Here is a 17,567-nt window from a genome sequence, read left to right on the forward strand (position 1 = left end):
GGAGTCAAGACCAGTGTTTAGAGATGCCCCTTCAGCTTACACACAAGAAAATTAGACACATTTAAAAGATTACAGTTTACAGGCAAATACAAATTTATACAGATCCTCCTGAGATCAGGTCAAGGAAGCTTTGGGTTTACATTTAAAATACACCAGCAAACACAGATCCATATTGGTCAAGGCCTTTACTAGCACGTGAGGTACAAGTCTGAGCTTGCCTACACTAAAAATTTGAACGGCCTTCAGCTACACCCCAATGTAATCCTACAACCAACACTAAAAACTGTACTTGTGGAAGAATAAAGCTATTGACACACAACTACAGAACCATTTACATGGTCTCTTACTTGTACAAATGTTTTCACCCAGACGATTACTCTATAGAACCAAGGAACAATTCTTGGTTCAGCTGAAGACCAGGCATTAGGAGCACCCGCTTTCCCCTGAACCGGCAGGCACACTTGGAACAAAACAGTGATCACACATTATAGTGGTTGGAGGCCAACCACCCTCCAGATGACAGCTGGTTCACTAATGAAGTCTAAAAGCTCTTTCCTCAGGAGCGTTTTAACCCAAAGAAGTCTACTGACCGCAGCTGAATTGGCTATCAGTGCAATTTTTTCCTGCCATACCCGTAAAACCTTACTGGCAGGAGGAGCACTGTCACAGAGAGTGCTGGCTGCTGCTCAGAAGACACAGCTCCCATTACCTTTGGGCAAGCCACTTCCTCATGTCAAGCCTTAGCTTCTCCTCCTAAGTGGAAAACAAAACCCTTGAAGGCTATGGATTGAGAGGCAAGTATTAGACTAAGAAAGCTGGAGCGGTGACCGCTGGCACAAAACGTTTGCTGGCAGGATGGCACCAAGACAGCTCTGTGAGAACATGCGTCATCACCCCAAGCAACGCCTCCACGCCATGGAGGAAGAGGGCAGTAAGTCACTTGGCCAGAGGCAGCTTGCCCTGAGGAAGAACAATGACCACTGCAGCAAGTGGCCAGAGGGCAAAGGCACCGGGGCTGAGACTGGGGTATGTGCCGGCACTCGTTGCAGGCAGCGGAAGAGCCTCCTAACCACTACTGACAAGGACTGGCTGAGCACAGACCCAGGAGTCGCAGGCACACCTTCCACCTTCTAAAAGTGCAAAATGAGTGTGTCTCTGTATGTGAGGATTCAGAGAGATCCAAAAAACTGTGGGATGAGGCAAAAGCAGCCATCACAGCCCTGTGCCAGAACATCTGCAGAATCTCACGTCAAACTGTTTTCTCATATTCCTGAGATCAAGGCTTTGGAGGGTTTTGTACAAAGGCCTCAACCCACAGATAGGAACTGATAGTTCATACAGCACTTGGCAACTGCATAGCTTGAAAGGAAGTGGGAGATATCCTCCTACATTGCTTACCAGGAATACGGAAATTTTACAACATGAGAAAATGGCTGTAATCTACCTATCTGATCCCCTGGTTATCTGTAAGCTTTTTATGACTTTGGAAGAGGAATCAAGCCACATGAAGAATTACTCAGTACCCTTTCCTTATCTGCGAGCTTTTTTTATTAACAGAGCTTATATGATTCTGCATATGGAATTAAGGCATCTTATTATTTATTCCAGCACAATTTTCCAAGACCAGTTTAAAGTTTCAAAATTCAGGTTTTGCAAAGTTGCAGTACTGCAACCTTAGAGCTGAGACATCAAAACACAGTATTTCCCAAACACCACATGCTCTGCAGGGTCAGCAGCAGGCTAGCTAAAACAGCCATAATGCTTCCCAAATTTTCCACTGCTCCCTACTACTGAACAGTCATAGCTGTGCTAGTACAGAGGGCAGAAGGACTCCAAGCCCTGAATATGTCACAAAGTGAGACTGTAAGAATTAACTTCGAGGACTTGCAGCTTTCCAAAACTACTTACTCCTAGGCTGAAAGCTAGTGCAGTAAAAGAGCATACAAAGATTTTGGACTCCTTGTCTTTAAGCTGACAGTCTAGATGCTTTTAATTCTGGGACTGAAACCAGTACTCCCCAGCTCCTGAGATAACAAGCCTTTAGGCTCAAATGACCCTGAGTGCTGGCTGGTCTGGAGAGCCCTCGTGTCCCAAGTCAGGGGAGGCAAGAAGCTAGGCAAAGGTGTGATGGAAACCTGCCTACATTCAGAAATACAAGTCTTCAGACAAAGCAGCCTGCCACCAGCATTCCCAGTTCTGAGCTGCTCCCAGTTCACAAACCACAGGAGATGCTTCAGGTCTGACCATGAGCAAGAGTCATAGCTGATAAATTAGTGGGGACAAGGTCAAAGAGAACAGTTACCTAGTAAACTATAGTAAATAGCCCTGGAGTGTTTATGCCAGTTAGGTAATGTTTTCTGCACAGAACAAAATTTCAAAGATGCCTGTAGTGAAGCCAGATTTTTTCTTGGGGGGTGGGGGGGCAGATTACAGTCAAGTTCCCAAGGGTCTGGAGAGTTCCCAGGCACAGCAGAAGGCTACGAGGGAATTCAGCGAGAACATCGCTCCAGCACTTCCACTAGAGAAAATCCCTAAAGTTTGTATTTTAAATTTGTATAGTCTAATCCCTTGAAGTTAAGAAATATATTACAAAGACACAATGCTTGAAGATTTTAAATAGCTAGCAGTAACTAGAAAAAGTAAGGGTTTTTAAATAACACGTACCTATACTTATAAAACAAGCGCTTGCTAAATTTCTTTTGAGAAAGTGGATTGAAAGCCAAAAATTTCAAAGTGACTTATACAGTGGTGCAGAACCCAGGAAAGCTACAAGCAGTGCACTGGCTTACCACACGTATCAGCTTCAGGTGCACTAACTGTCTTCACTGGCAGTGATTTCTGGTAACACCAGCCTGCTTTTGCACAAGCGGTTTAAATGGATTTAATATTTAGCTTTTCTCTAATTTCTTGATAATTCTGCTAACAGGATCTGGTCTGCCAGTTGTTTCAAGTTATTTCATCCTCTAAGGAGGAAAAGGAAATTTCTACTGTTAAGAAGTTAAACTCGAAGGACATTCTTTTCCCCACGAGGAAAAACTTTTGCCCTGTCTCATACAGAATTTACACTAGATGTGCTCTGCTCCTATGGTTGCCTTAAACTAGAAAAAATGCTTCTAATATAGCTTGCAGTTTATATTAGCAAAACAGCACTTGACCAGAAAAGCTTGTTTAAGTGTTCCTCCCTCACCCCCATAAAATACTCTGTATCATTAATCATTGTCCTTTTGCTGCCAATATAACTACACCAGGGCTTTGTGACTGACGTAACTGTTGGCAGTCTAAGCTCACCATGCTAATCACCAACCTAAGTATCTGGGAAAAAAACCTGTAAATTAGACCTTTCCTTGGCAAGTATATTAAGGAAGTCTTCATCTGGAAGTACTACAGTACTCGTTTATAACTGGCTACCTCCAACAGCTGCCTTGGGCCAGCAGGGTCACAGGTCCACCAGATGAGCGACCCTAACAGCTTGCTCCCACCCAAAGAGAAAAGGCTTCCCTTTACTCCCTTGTTCCAGCTTTGGTACTCCAACATAATTTCCCCTCTGCTTACAGTCTGTCAGCCAATTCACCCTTCCTAGCCTGGCAAAAAATGTTCTGCAGAACAGCTGGATCAGCTCAGCAGGATGAGCACCAAAGTCACCCAGCCGGCATACATGAAGAAATCTGTGGCTGGGGCTGAGAGAAGCCAAACTGTTAAGAGTTCCTTCCACCTTGTGGAGCTGCCACCCCCTACTTTTAAATGTTATCCAGGACAAAGATTAGCTCACACTCAGACATGAGTACCTTAGTAGTTTTGCAAAATCTCATCTCACCCCCAGAGCAATGAGCTCTGCCCCAGCTGGTTCTGAATAGCCGAACAGTCTAACAAGCACTTCAACCCCCCCCTCTGCTACCACTGTCTTCTGGTCTAGGTAACTAGACGGCAACCTTCAGAACAAGGAAGAGTGATTTCATATCCATCTGTCCAAAAATACCACACACTATGAAGATTTAAGCTGAGGGCATTTATAAAATATTTTCCAGATGAAATCTAATATGACACATTACAAAAACTATAATTACATTATCTTAAGTTTTTAGGTTAATAAAGACAAAGATTCTTCCTTTGGCTACTACATCCAAGTAGAAGCACTTAACACTAACACTAGCTAGCATGGATAATAAAGGGCCTGTTATTAAGTATGCCAGACTGTAATGCCAGCAGCAGGCAAAAATGCAAAGCAGGAAAATGTAATAGCCAAGATGGCAACCTATATATAAGCCAGGTTTTCCAAGACATTCAGCAAGGTCAAAACTGAAATTTTTCAAAACAGTATAGTTCGTCACTGCATTCACCAGGTAGTTAGCAGTCCTGTCTTATCTATCTATCTCCTCACAGATAAAAAGGCAGAAGTGTCTGATGACAAGAGGAATGACCAAGAAACTGTGTGAAGGGAGATGAAACTCTGGCCCTGAACCTTGGAGATTCATGGTGAGACCTCAATGAAGCCATATCAGTTGAGTCTCTGTCCCTCACCTCCCTGATCCCTCCTTGTGCAGAGGAGCACACCCTTTAGATGTGTTTGAGATTCCTGAAAGACTACACATTTGAAATTAAACCAGAATAATTATATTATGCATTTAACAATCCCTGAAGCCATCACGTACATGTTGTCAGGTCTTTGAGAAGGCCTAGGTAAATTTCAAATCTACTTTCATTGTTGTTGTGACAAAAGAATAATGCTGTTGTCATACAACTGCAAAAAAAGGAGCCATGTGGACATGGTCCTGGGCAACCTATATGGCCATGCTTGAGCAGGGGGTTGTACCAGATGACCTCCAGAGGTCCCTTCCAATCTCAACCATCCTGTGATTCTGTGAAGTTCTCAAAACAAGCACCTGCTAATCATCTGAAAACAAGGATTTGGTCCACATCAGAAAAGCAATTGGTTCAGTAAAACTGGATGGAACTCTGCTGCTTCAGCACAAATACAAAATCACATCAAGAGCTACCAGACAGAGGCAGGATCCAAGCTCCATTTGCCATGCATAGGCAAAGCCACAAGAGAAATGCTTTTTGAAGTAATATGGCATATTCACCAGGAAGAAAAACTCAATGGATTCAGTGCTATTAATCAAAAATCATATGCTCCAACAGGTCATACATTTGTCCAGAATTCTACAAGGAATAGACTCTCATGAATTATGATGAAAATCTCAGATTAGTTTGTTTCCCCTAATTTTGACTTCACCAAGTCCTATTTAAAATGGCCTGTGACGTTATTGTATGCCTTTTAAGAATTTCAAATACAAACCAAGGAGAGCAGAAGGCAAGGCAAAGGATCATGAGAAATAATCCCTCTCCAAATTTTACATAACTTTTAGAATATTTTCAAAGCATCCAGAAGTCTTCTGAGATGCCCCACTCATCCTTCCTTCACTGCTTGTACCCCTGAAGTTTGGCTTCATGTGTGGCTTCTGTTCCAATAAAACACAAGTCCTCATCACTATCAGCTCGCTTTACACACAGCCCTGGTAAGAAGGCACTTTTCCACCCCTTTTTTTCACTGCTTGTGAGCTACTGTAAGATTCTGATCTACAGAGGTTCCGATACCATGCTCATCACTATACTACCAGATACCGTTGCCGCATTCACGTACTGTTTGTCTCCCAGCCTATCTGCAAAAGCAAGATGGATTATTTTAATATACATGGAGTAAGAGGGGGCGGGGAGGCAGAATGGGATCATCAGACAACTTGTAGTTGTACTAACCTGAAGAAAGTCCTCCCTAGGTTAAAATAAAACCAAATCAAAACTGCATTCCCCAAAGTATATTTCAGTCAGGAAACCACAACAGTGGTAAATATACGTCAAATTTCACAACGGAGCATTTAGATATCAAGAGAAAGACTTCACTGGATAGAACCATGTTTTATTGATGAGCCAGTTTTAAAAACTTCTCAGGACCTGTGAGTAGAATCTACACTCCAAAGCAGGCGCTCAGGGCCAAACCTGAAAGTAACTTTCTTGTTTCATACAACACAACTCAGAAGCCCTTGAAAAAACAGACAACTGGCCAACAGTAAGCAAAAGTGTTCTGCCAACATTTTTATTTTTATCCTACCAGAACACTAACAGAGTTTGTTTTGCAACATCTTGGGAGGGCTAGAAAGAAAAGAAGGACAAAGAGTTAAAAACCAACAAACAACAGAACACCCCAACCCATACACTTTTGCAATTCTTCAGCTTTATAATTTACAGGAACACCACAGAGAATTAAACCTCCAAGGGAAACAGCAAAAGATGTCAGTTCCACACCGCCTTCCACCCTCTCTCTCTCTCCCACACACAGACACACACTTCCAAATTTGTCTTGAAGAAAATTTGACAGCCCTCTCTCCACTGGCTCAGGAAATACAGCTAATTACAAGCCACATATTTTGTCCCTCAACATGTCAGCTGAAAGTCCTTACTTCCATTCCTCCCACGTCAATATTCAAATGAAACCTAACAGATACAAAGGTGAAATATATTGGTAGGATAAAGTCAAATATGCAACTCATTAACAGCATCTGACCAAACAGCAGATGTTTCCTCCTCCTATCACCCTTAGAAACACATTTACGTGGAAGCCACAATTTGTTGCTTTGATTGAATCATGCAAGAACATGATTCTCCAGTTATTTGCTTCATCTTTAACCAAAACTGATTTTATGCATTTAAGCATTTAAGCAGCATTTAAGTATTTATATATAAATAGTTATGACATACACACACCTTGATAAATTTATAGGCTATTCTCAACTATATATAGGTTTAGTCTACCTTTATCTGATCCAAATAATTTAACTTTCAACAGCAGTGAACGGTATTTTAGGCATTCATATGTGCACATGCACATGTAGCATACCTATCAAGTGTGAATAACCCCACATATGTACCAGTGTAAGAATAATGTATCTTTACAGAGAGTCTCATGCACTGGTTTCATCACGCTACGCCAGACAGAATGCTGCTGTTACTCCCAATGCTTTAAATCGCAAGTCTGAAATGATTTATATGAAAAATATTCTCAGTAAATCAGTCTTTTCTGTGAACACAGAAAAATGAGACAATAATTCCCAATATTGAACAAAGTGAAGAAAAGCAAGCACAATATGACCAACTATGGTCACTGCATGCCCCAAGCAATCTGAACATAAAGCACTCTCTGAATTCATAGAAAACTTGTTGACCTGCTAGATAAGCGTCAAGTGTTAGCTCTGTGTGCACACATGCTTTTTTGCTTTCATGTACCCAGACTAGTGTTTAAATATGTTCATCAGTCTTGCAACCTCTGTAGAAGAAACTCTGTAACACACTCAGACCTGAAATCCAAGTTCTGCTCATGCACAAAGCCTGTATTAAGAGGGTACATTTTCGGCTTCCCCTCCAACAATAGTTGTGAGTACTGAAAGAAGGTCCATCAGTCCAAGGTGGAGGGCAGACGTGATTCTTAAACCCATGCTGGGGACAGAAGCAAGGAGACAGTGAAAACTCCCGTGATTCAGTCTATAATCACTTCAGTATTGTAAAAATATTTTAATGGCTATCTTATTTCCTAGTTACTCAATATTGGATTGATAGTCCCTAGATTACTTTGATGTGGATTGGCATTTTAATGATTTTAATGACAAAAACTTGCAAGTTAAATACTTCTGAACACCATTAAGTGCTATAATTCGGACTGTCAATACTGACTTATTCAGACAGTCTCATCTGCTGCCATGTTGGGACGAGTGTTCCTTTTATAAGCACAGAAATATGAAATAATGCTTCAGAAATCACTGGTGAACCACATTAATGATTTGCTTACATGCCAAGTCAACATAATAGTTGCCTTTGGATGATACTGCCTTGAACAGTGCCCAAATATAATGACTTATATAAAGGCATGTTTAAAAATAATTTGTTTCCCTCCTTGTACTCTAGACTTCGCCTGTGCATGCTAGGGAATGGGTGGGGGAAAAACAAAATGAGAAAGATGGGTGACATCGATTCTAATATCACTCTCCTGAGTGGATACCCCATGGACATATAGTCCAGAACAATTATAGAACTACGTTAGAATGACTGAATTGTACAAGTAGCTGGAATAGCTGTAGCCGTCCAGTTCCCTGCACTGGCAGGTCTAGAGGGGAAAAAAAATGCTTCAACTCAATCTAAACTCAGTTTTTACGCAGTCTCCCAAGACACAGCCTCACAAAGAGAGTACAGCTGAGTAAAGGAATTTGTACTTGCAGAAAACCCTTTGTAATTTAATGATAGCTCAAGCCAGCAGCTGTGTCACACTAAGCACCGCTATCAGGGGGCAGCACCGTGGTCACACAGCTGTGCAACGCTTCCACCATAGCAATCCCAGTGCCACAGTACCTGACACACATCCTCCCTTCTTCTCCCCCCCGCCCCCCCCACCCAAAAAAACAGACCTATCTGCGCAACCCAGCAGAGTTCAGCCTTACGTGCACTGAACACTCGACTTCACACAGGCTAATTAGAAGTAGCCTGCTCGATCTTCGTTCCTGTTCAACTATGAGGTGCTTCCAAAGCCAACAAATGCAGGCATAAAACTGAAGCTGGGTGAGATCCTGTAGATCTGGGTTCATTCTAGAAAATGCTTTACATTCCTTGAAATTAGCCTGTTTACTTTATGAAATGTTTGGCTTCTCTATCCTATTAAAAAACAAAGACACCCCCCACTCACAAAACCGAAAAGCTTCTGTAATGCAAATTAACATTTGTCCCAGGAGGAGGAGAGGGATCTTTGTGGCAGCCTGTTTGCAGCCAAGAGTGTCCTTCTCATCCCTGAATCCACCCTCTGCAAAGCCCTTCACAAAAGGCCCAATGTAACATTTTCTCTAGTTATTTTGAATCTTGAAGAACAGTGACATTCTAATGGAAATAATTATACAACAGCCTGCAGGGACACAACCCTATCAATTAAAAATATCAATTTAAAGTAATTTCTTTCCCACCCTAAGCGAAAAACACTGTTCTAACATAAAAATCCTCTATGCTGTTCTAACGTTATGCCACCGTAGCTTGAGCAAAATGGCTAGAGAAGTGCAAAATCCCTGTGTAGATGAACTTTTAAGTCACGAGCATTTCAAGCCACACTCGCCAATCTGGTGTTCATGTTTTAAACTCGAACTTTTTCATCAGTAAACTTCAAAGGTAAACTCCTAGGAACTGCATAGCATCTTTATGGAGACTTGTATGCACTCAATTTTTGGAGACACTGCTATATACAGAAGAAAGGATGGTGGAAGAATACTAGTCTGCAGGTACTACAGGGAAACAAGTGAAGTTTTTATGGGCAGGACAGACCTTTCCCCACTCTAAAAGCACAACTGGGTGAGTTTGTCATCAAAACCTAAACCAAAAAATAAAAAATAATTAAAAAAAACCACAACCCCAAAACCCCACTAATAGAATCTCTTCATTAACCATAAAGCAGTTTGTGAAATCTGATTTTCATTTTCACAGGTTTTATGGCTCTCTCTTGAATAAGGTAGTTCCATTTATTCATCTGCATTGAAACAGCAGAAGAGAGCTCCATATTCACGTTTTGTAAGACACTGCACCCAAGTGCGAGCCTTAATTCTTTTACCTGCCACTGAGAAAGCACCTTAGCTAAAAGCATGTCCTATTGAGATGCAACTGAACCTGGAGAGTAGTGGCTCTCTCTCCACTAGTGACCGTTTATTTTCTGTGCTTCTCTTGTATCCCTCCAAAAAAATTTTTTTTAGTTAAATTTGTGACTAAAAATAAGAGCTATTTCTTTCTTGGCTGGATGAAGCTGAGGCGATGCAGCGCAGAGTTCACACCAGTTGAGGTATGAAGAGTTCGTTTAACCACTAATACATGCAAAACCCTCAAATCACCAAGCAGCACACGGACTAGGAGAAAGAAGAAAAGAGGAGCTTCAGCAGGATTTTTCCAAAACACTTCATAGTGATTTTATCAGCAGAAACAGCAAGACCTAAGATGTTTAGTATATGATAAACATTTTATATCTGTGGCATGCTACTTTCTAAGCTACTTAGAGCAGAAACATGAATCTGAAGCCACAGTTGCCTTCACTAAGAAAAGCAGAGTAACCTATATTCAACCTACGTAGAGTGACCTACGCCAACCTATATTCAAAATTACAGTCTCTGTTCTAAAATAAGTTCGGTCATATGGCTCAAGAGATGACTAAGATGCTCTGTCTTATATGAGAACTCAGATCTGCAGGAATATTTCAACAGGCAGTTACAAAGTAGTAGGATAAAAATACTAGGGAAAAAAACCCTAAACAATTAGCTTGTTTGCGTATTTGTCCCTTTTATATCTGATAGCACAATCTGCAGGTAGTCTAACTGATTTTAAGTCTTGAGAAAGGATATATAAAATTCAGAAATATTCACTCTCAACCACTTTCCCCCACACACACCTCCAAGCTGCACATGCCTTCATCTATTTTGGTTGCTAATGACTACAAGATAGAGGTTAAGAGTCAACCTAAATTGGTTCAGCATTAATTCTTCACAGGGCCACAAGCCTTAGTTTCAACTACTCTTTGCATAACTTCAATAATAAACACGGTGCTCTCTTTATTTAATTCTTAAACCACCCTTATCTGAAGCACAATGGGACATGTCACAGACACTTGCTTTGCTGCCCTCATAATATGGTTTAATTATGATGACTGAACTAACAGGCTCACATCATAGACTTTTACAGGTTGACCCTGTGTCATCCTGATGTATCATTTTGCACCAGTTCAGTGCTGTAAATCAATTTAAGATCTCCAGCAGGTTGAAAAGGCTGGTAATGATGCTTTCTCTGCAGTCTCTGGGGACTCCACATTATACACAACTTACATTATTTATAAAGCTGAGATGATGCCTCCATTAGGCTGTAAGACTACTCAAATGAGCTTTTATTTTACACACACAACTTGGACTTCATAGAGCAGAACATTGTCTATATGTAACATGCAGTGCATTCGTGCTTCAATTTTAAAAAAAGTCACAACCCTTATATTTTTTAAATTTATACCTTTGTACCAAGCAATGAAACTCCATTTCATCTGAATAATTTCCCAGTATCAGAAGCACAAGTAACACTTTTATTAACCTTTGTATTGCTTTTCTTTACATGCAACTCTTTACTTTGTGTTCAAACTACAGAGGAAAAGCAAACACTGAACTCATCAGCTTTCAAACATTTGATCTGATAGTTAATATTTATACAGAAACAGAAAGATCCCCATCTGTTTATTCAGTCGCTTTTCTCAAATGTATTGGATCATCACATCTTCAAGGGTACACAAAAAGGCAAGCTGAACAGGACAGGGTAGGAAAAAATGTATTTAATTACCTACCCAATAGTTGGTGGGGTCAAAACCACAGCAAGGACAAATCCCTACCCTTAGGGTAACCTGATTATGCCTTGAACCGATCCTCTCTGGTAGCTGTGGAAGGCTTCTGGATCACCCAGATCAAAGGAAATTTCTCTCAAATGCCTACTTACAGTCTCAAGTAAGTTGCAAGATTTTATCCCTAAGACCAGAGCAAGAACTTCAAGAAGGGCTAGATATCTTTCATTTTCATACCAATGCTCTTTCAGGCACAGTAAAGAAGCAAACCCTCAAAACTTGCACTAGAATCCAATGAGAGTCTCTAAAAAGCTTCCTAGCACTGCTCTCTGGTTCAATGGGAAAATAAAATGAGCATTCATCAGTTGCAACTAACAGACTCATCTCCCATAATTCAGCAGAGTAATTACTGACAAGTCAAAGAAAAAATTAAGTCAGCGTTAACACCTCAGGTTCCCTCACACGATTTGCTCCTATTGTTTGACAGGACAAGGTGCAGACAGTTAGCCACATGAAGACCAGCAGAATTAAGAGACACACGCCTGCAAGGAAAAATGATCTCTGTGGGCTGGGTTAGCTTCAGTTTTCAGTCTTATTCTTGAGTGCTGCTTAAAAACACATATAACTATTAGGGAAAAAAAATTAAACAAAGTTTTCTCTTTTTCATTCTCCTCTGCGCACAAAAGAGATTGAACTATCAGCTATGACATGTTTGAGATACAGCTTTTTCCTGAGCATGTTAGTTTCAAGATGCCGTATCTTTAAACGCTGACATCCATTAAACACTGATATGTTCCACGCAATGATCTTTTCCATTCGCTTGTATCTGAAATACACATCTACTTTTACTCTTCCTCACACGGATCTAACAATACTTCTCCTGCCCCAAATGAAACTGTTACCTTTTCTTACACGCAGTGACCATAATTTTTTCCTAAAATGAACCAAAATAATGATTATTTTTCAGAATAAGCTCTAATTATTCAGACATCACAAAAGCAAACTGTAAGGTCAGGCCACATATCTTCTTCAGATTGATCTACTAACAAAACAGCAAGCACAGCAACCCTTCCTCGGTCAGAACTCCCACTGACTTCAATTTATATATTAAAAAAAAAAAAGTCAGGATTTGGCCTAGATCCTTTCGAATGCATGACTGAATATTTCCACACCAGTAAATTGTAATAAGCTTTAAAGATCTATATTCAGGATAAGATTATCTGGCTGTAGAGCCCGACTATGCGAAGAAACTGCATTGAGGAGGGGAAAACCTCATGCATCCAAACCTTCTAACAGGGAGGAGGAAAAAAAAAAATTAAGTGAACTTTCCTTGACCTCTAAGCACAGATTTGTCATTAAAGGAGGAAAAAAAAAAAAAGGGGGGGGGGGGAAGGGGGCTGCGGAAGGAGAGGAAGGGGGGGGGACCCCGAACACTAAACGGAGACGGGTGCGTATGGGCCGAGGTGGGAGGCGAACGGCTTTCCCCCGCAAACACAAAGGCGGGCGGGCGCTCGCCCCGTCCGGCCGGGCTCCGTCGCGTCCCCGCCGGCGCACAATGGGCACGGGCACGGGCGGCGGCCGCGGCGCAGCCCCTCGCGGGGATCGCGGACGAGGAGGAGGAGGGAGGGCGGCTTCCCGGCGGTGAAAGGTTCCCCCTCCCGCCGGGCCCGACGCGGCACCTACCCACAAACTTGGAGACGGGAGCGGCCGCCGTGGAAGCGGCGCCGGGTCTGCCCCGGGCTGCCGGAGGGACGCCATCATGCCGGGGAGAAGAGGAGCGGAGCGGTGCAGAGCTGCGCTGCGCTCCCTCAGCGGCGCGGAGCAGCCGCCTCCCCCCGGCCCGGCCCGGTCCGGCGCGGGGCCACCGCACCCTGCCCGGGAGCCCGGGACCACCCGGGGGAGGAAGGAAGGAGGGAGGAGGAGGAGGAGGAGGCGGGCGGCGCAGGCACGGCCGCCCGGCGGGGGCAGCGGGGAGAGGCGAGGGGAGGACGCGAAGTTGTTACCGGCTGCCGGGCGCTGAGGGGGGGCCGGGGGCTCCGAGCCCCGCGCTCGGGTGGATCCGCTGTGGCCGGCGTCAGGCAGCCGCGGCCGCCCCGCTGCCGGCACGGCACGGCACCCCACCCCGCGCGCACACACCCCCGCGCACACCCCGCACACACGCACACCACGCACCGGCCCGGCAAGGGATCCTCTCCAAATTACCGCCCCCCGCCGCGGCCGCCGGGCCCCGCTAGGAGCGCTGCGCCCGCCGCCGCCCCCCGGCAGCGGCCGCCGCCCTGGGAGCGGGAGGGCGGCCCGGCGCTTGGGCGGCCGTGTGCCCCTTCCCCACCCCGTCCCGGTGGCCCAGCCCCAAGGGCCCAGCCCCGGCCACCCTCGCTCGGCGGCCCTCGGGGCTGGCGGAGGTGGGAAGGGCGCTTTGGCACCCGCCGGAGCGCGGCGGGGGTGCTGCGGCGGCGGGGGCTGTAGGGAGAGCTCCAAATGCTGTGAGACTCGCAATTAAAGTTAATTCTCGTAACGCTCTGACTGAACTGGATCTCATCCTGCCTCTTGCTTACAGGTGATTCACTCCCTGACTTAGTCTGTTCTTAAAATTGAAGTAATTGCTATAATATCTTCCAATAACAGACCACTCTCTATCCCCAGGTACTGTACATGTGGCCCTCGTCCCGGCGATACATACTGTTACAGTTGCTCCTAATTTATGCAAGTAAACCTATTAAAGTGCATGAGGCTTCTTGTGCAATCAGATATAGAGTAATGAAGCCTCACCCCTACGGCCCTCTTGAAATTAATTTGGACTCTATCTGAATCTGCAAGCATCTGCTCAAACGGGGATCTCGCTGAAAGTTTGTAGCCCACTTGAGGAACGCTAAGTCCCTCTTGCCTACTACAGTTACGGGAATCTTTACAGTACTCAGATAAGCGTAGCACAAGTAGGATTGAACTGAAACTGATTCCTTAGCAAATACTTTGGCTTTTACCCAGTCATCGTTCCTGGAAGGAGATATGAAGTAACAAGGGCAAGGTGTTTCTACATAGCAAAATATTACAATACACCTATACTGGCGTAATTGTATCTCTGCGCTTATGCCAGTAAATTTTCACATGTATATGAAGTTCCAGGTATGGTATTAACCTAATTTTAAAACCCAGCAAAAGAAGTTAAAATGCAGAGAAGTTAAGCCCCTGAGCATTTTACCAGATGGACAGTAGTCCTGGACTTGCCCGCCTGCCCACCCAGGTGCAATATGAGTCTGAGGACACAGAGCCAGAATGCTTTGCCCAAGGTCCCAGAAGGAGCATGACAGCAGCAGTAAAAAATACCCAGTTTTATGGCTGTGAGGCTATCGGCACTTCTTCTAACTTCATAATCTGAAATTCATCCATTTCTTTGTCACATAAATACTACATGAATTGCAAACAGGTAAATTGTACAACATTGTTAGATAGCATGCTACAACAGAAGTGTAGTGAGGAACTCCTAACCAGAACAATGCCATAATATTGATGGGGGAAGCCTGGGGGAAGTATTTTACTCCTTAGGTTTTGAACCTTAAATGATTCACAATGACTGAACTTTGGTAATCAGCTTTAACTTGTATTTTGTGGTTGCACTTTACACAATGACAGTTAGCAAGTAAACTTTTCTTTTTGCGTGCAATCACGCACAGATACAGCACAGCACTGGGCTGCAGATGCAACTGGTAAAGGTTTATCTCAAGACAAACTAAAATAGCTTTAAACTTTGTCAGTGCAATGAAGGTATTTGCAAGCAAGGTACAGAAGAAACATGAGACTGCTACGTGTTTTGTACTGTGGCAGTGCTTAGATCAGGGCCAGGTGTCCTAGGTCAGGAGTGGGGGATGCCGCAGTGGTACCAGCCCCAAGAGCTTGGCAGTCCCAGTGACGCAGTCTCACACAGAGAAACACACAGAAAAGGCCTTACATGTGCCTGAGCTCTGCTGTGCTCTGCCCTGCTGGCTGACTTGGCAGGACTGGGGCGGGTGGCAAGCTCCATCCACTAGATCCTCATTGCTCGAGTATCTCTTCAGAGCATGATTCACACTAAACAGATATGACAAGAAGATAGTTAGGAAAGCACTGCAGTTTGTCAGGTGTCTTGTTAGAACCACGTTTTTACTGCTTTTGTTGTTGTTAGGGTTGACTGGTTGGTTTGCTCCAGCATGAGAGAATTAAATTATTTTCTACTTACGCTGAGGCTTGGGGAGGATCACATTAATATGCTCCTTTACCTAAAAAGGGCTATAGAACAGCCCGGTATGGCCTTTTGCTGATGTTTAATAACCGGAACAGTTGTTCTGGAGAGAGCTGCCTGGCTTCACACAGATCAGTTGTGTGAGAGGACCAGAGGGCAAGCAGAAACAGTGTGCCATGGTCAAATCTGCCACAAGGTTTCCCTGGCCAGGCTGTTTTGGTACACAGCCAAGTCAAAGCTTCAAGTCTGCCGCTCACTTCAGGATGTTCAACTCATAGCTAACTGCCCAAACCTATTACTCTGTGTGTGAGTAGTATCAGCAGAGTCTTACTTGTACATTCACCACTTCTAACTCCATCGGCTACTTTTCATATACCCTAGTTAAACATCATCAGCATCTGCCTAGCTTTTCTGAATAACATGAGGAAACTGAAAAAAGGAGAACAGAGGGGCATGTACACCTGGGTATCTAGCTTGAAGCTACTCCTACAACAGTGTTCCCACCCTGCAGTGGACTGAATAACTGTGCTATTGCAAGAGGGGACAGAATTCTTTTTTCCTCTTTTCACTCTGCAACTACAGGATTATTCAGACTGGTGGGAGGAAAACAGGCCATGAGGCTGTTTTCCTCATGGAAATGAAGAAAGAGAAGAACCACCCCTTCTGTAAACAGCCTGACTCTTCATCAGATTAGGTGTACAGTCCAATGGCACCATCAGTCATAAGGCCTGGGAACCTGAATTTTAATGGAGTTGGGGCACTTATGCAGATAAACTTCTAAGATTCTCAAAGGAAACTTTAATCTCATAGAGACTTTTTAACATCTCACCAAGCACCTGCCTAATCACCTTTAAAATCTGTGTCTCAGAAACAGCTTACCAGAAGGCAGAGTGCTAAAAGATGTTCATCATGCTGCGTATTTTATACTATTATATTATGTAACATATATTTAAGAAATAGTACTACTAACACTGCTACTACTACTATTAGCTTTCATTCTTCCTCTAAAATCAGAGTGTATAGGCAGATCATTATTTAGTATTTCTTGTTAACCTCAGCCAGGCTTCATCTGGCTTATTCAAAAGGTTCCAGGGATAAAGAGTGCCTTCTGGAGACAGTTTAGCTCCAAACTCAGTAACTTTGCTTCACCTTTATGTACACGAGGTTTCTGCCAGAAAGTAGAGTTTCATGGATAATTAATTGTATCAAACACATAACTTATTATTTACATTGAAATCACTGGAGTAATTTTCTTTTTAGCCGTTGCCCTAGCCGTGTTGCCCTAGCGTGGGAAAATACCACCAGTATTTTCTGAAAGAAGAGGCAGTTCTGTCAAGAAGAATAATAGCTTTCTAAGCATACTTGATTTCATTATTTCTTTCTTTCCTGAGCTGGCTGGTAAAGTTTATCTACCCCTATCTTTCATGGCTTGTCTGCTTCTTCTTTGAATAGGTCAGGTATTAAACAAGCCTCCCACCTCAGCGTTATTAAAATAGGATATGCAGACTGTTTAGCAGCTACACAAATCTGTTTGGGAAAGATGCCTCAGGCAGAAGACAGCATGTGGGAGAAGGTAAGGAGTATTTTTAGGAGGTCATCATAACTGTGCAGGGCTGCGGATGGTTTTCCAAACCCATCTGGACACAAGGACCTGTCTAGTCACAGTAGCACAGAGTTCATAGCTGATTTCCACTGTTGAGAAAGGCACCTGGGTTTGAGCTAGTTTGAATACTTCAGTCCTGCACCACAGCAGAAGTGGTATGGTGGCATGGGCTGACTGAACTGTGGCCTCCAGAGGCAGACTGGACAGGACAGCAAAATGACAGCAGCAGCAGAGCTGCTCAGCCGAAACCCTGTCCTCATCAAAGAGGGCCCAGTGGCCCTCCTGTCTGCCCTCTGTACTGCCCACCTGCGCCACCGAGCGCTCTGCTGGCAGCTGTGGGCAGCTGGGGTAAAAGGGCTGTAGGG

General features: G+C 43.7%; 1 protein-coding gene across 3 annotated transcripts in view; it reads right to left on the reverse strand.

Annotated features, from left to right (window-relative positions):
* SMAD1 (SMAD family member 1) overlaps positions 1-13,645 on the reverse strand; it is a 49,417-nt gene extending 35,772 nt beyond the window's left edge. Inside the window, exon 1 of one of the 3 annotated variants that reach the window (XM_075090467.1) lies at positions 13,556-13,645. The gene's annotated coding sequence lies outside the window, so the exon portion shown is untranslated. Of the gene's footprint in view, positions 1-13,066; positions 13,192-13,386; positions 13,500-13,555 lie in introns of those variants that run through there. The other 2 variants (XM_075090466.1, XM_075090465.1) reach the window with 2 other exon arrangements.
* Positions 13,646-17,567: the final 3,922 nt, after the last annotated feature.

Source organism: Phalacrocorax aristotelis, chromosome 4 (assembly GCF_949628215.1).
Source record: "Phalacrocorax aristotelis chromosome 4, bGulAri2.1, whole genome shotgun sequence".
Taxonomy (NCBI): Eukaryota; Metazoa; Chordata; class Aves; order Suliformes; family Phalacrocoracidae; genus Phalacrocorax; species Phalacrocorax aristotelis.